The following is a 2,061-nucleotide window of genomic DNA, read 5'->3' as shown; positions in this document are numbered from 1 at the left end:
TGTTAAATATTGATGATTATGCCATGACTGTGTCAGCCTACATTAACAAATGCATTGAGGACGTCAGCATCAAAAAGAACATCACCACCAGGGGAGACCAATGACCTGGAAATTGTTAAAAGCATGGAACTCAGCGGAACTCACATGTCAACTTGAACCGTGCCATTAGATCACCGAAGTAGAACCACAGCCAGAAGATCCAGGATCTCTTCCATGACAACAGCAACACCAGGAGGATTTGGAAAGGCATTCGGACGATCATGGACTACAACACACCCTTCCCCCCCAGTAGATGCAGCAAACACTGACTTCCTAAATAAACTGAACAACTTATCTGGAAGGTTTGAGGCACTTCTTAATGTGGACCCCAGGAAGACTAGCTGTTTGCCATGGCAACAGCTAATGGGGATCCTTAATAAAATTACAATTAATAAAATTACAATTACTTAACAGCACTCCAACAGTGAAAGCCATTCCACACCAGGGGGAGGAGACACTAAACCTGGATGTAGGTGAAGTGAGGAAAACTCTAGGGAGAGTCAACCCAAGGAAGGCCCCAGGGCCTGATAACATACCTGGGCGGTTGTACAAGGAGTGTGCAGATCAGCTGGCTGGTGTCCTCACAGACATTTTAACATCTCGCTGAACCGATCCTTAGTGCCAACATGCTTCAAGTCTGCCACCATTAACTGGGTCCCAAAGAAGCCTCAGGTGACCTCACAAAATGATTACAGGCCTGTCGCACTGACTCCAATCATGATGAAGTACTTCGAAAGGCTGGTTAAAGAACACGTCGTCTCCAGTCTGCTGCCAACATTCGACGCGTTCCAGTTCGCCTACTGACAAAACCGGCAGGCGTCCTCCACTGAGGATGCCATCTCTGCTGCTCTCCACCTGAGCCTGGCACACTTGGAGGAGAACACCCACGTGCAGATGTTTTTCCTGGACTTCAGTTAAGCTTTCAACACCATCTTCTCACAGCATCTGATGGGCAAACTGGAACAGCTGGGCTTCAATACACCCCTCTGCAATTGGCTGCTAGACTTCCTCACCAACAGACCATAGTCAGTCAGAGTTGGACAGAACACCTCTGATGTCATCAGTCTAAGCACAGGCTCCCCTCAGGGCTGTTCACCCTGATGACATATGACTGTGTCCCCAGGTTCACCACCATTCACATCGTGATGTTTACAGACAACACCACGGTGTTAGGCCAGAACGACCAGAACTACAGAGAGGAGGTGGAGCAGCTGGACTGGTGCAAAAATAACAGCCTGATCCTGAATGTGGAGAAGACAAAGGAGATCAACTTGGACTTCAGGAAGAACCAGCCTAACCACGCTCCACTGGTCATCAACAGCTCAGCTGTAGAGGTGATCAACAGCACCAAATTCCTGGGGGTGCACATCACAGATACCTTCAACTGGAATTTAAACACCACCTCACTGATCAAAAGGGCATAAAAGCGCATTTACTTATTGCGAGAGCTTACCTGCCCCCACCTATCCTCACCACCTTCTACAGAAGCACCAAAGAGAGCGTTTTGACCAGCTGTCTCACTGTGTGGTTTGGAGGCTGCAGCGCCTCAGACTGGAGGAAGGTAAGAAGAGTGGTAAGAACAGCAGAAAAGATCATTGGGACCCCTCTTCCCTCCATTAAAGACATTTTATCCCAGTGCAGCTGAGCCCTTTAATATTATAAATGACCCCCCACACCCCCACCATGGACTATTCTCCCTGCTGCTCTCTGTTAAGAGACCTCGAAGCTTCTGATGCAGCCCTAGTACATTCCAGAACAGTTTCTTCCCCACTGCAATTTCAATCTGAAAAACTCAGAGAGAGAGAAAGATGCAATTAGAAGAGTTTTATTGATACAATAGTTTGAACTTTGGCGCTCAGGCCTCGGCAGGAAACATAAACGCTGATTTATACTTTAATGCAGATAAACTGATGTATGAGAATATGGATATCCCCCGGGCCTGAAACTGGTGGTGGAGTTTAGATAGATGTAGTTTGGTTAATCCATAGAGGCTGGTATACAGAGTGATGCTTGAGTTAGATG

This window comes from Cyprinodon variegatus, unplaced genomic scaffold (genome assembly GCF_000732505.1).
Source record: "Cyprinodon variegatus isolate N-32 unplaced genomic scaffold, C_variegatus-1.0 Scaffold311, whole genome shotgun sequence".
In the NCBI taxonomy this organism is placed as follows: Eukaryota; Metazoa; Chordata; class Actinopteri; order Cyprinodontiformes; family Cyprinodontidae; genus Cyprinodon; species Cyprinodon variegatus.
The sequence above is the reverse complement of the archived record's forward strand: the minus strand, read 5'-3'. Positions refer to the sequence as shown.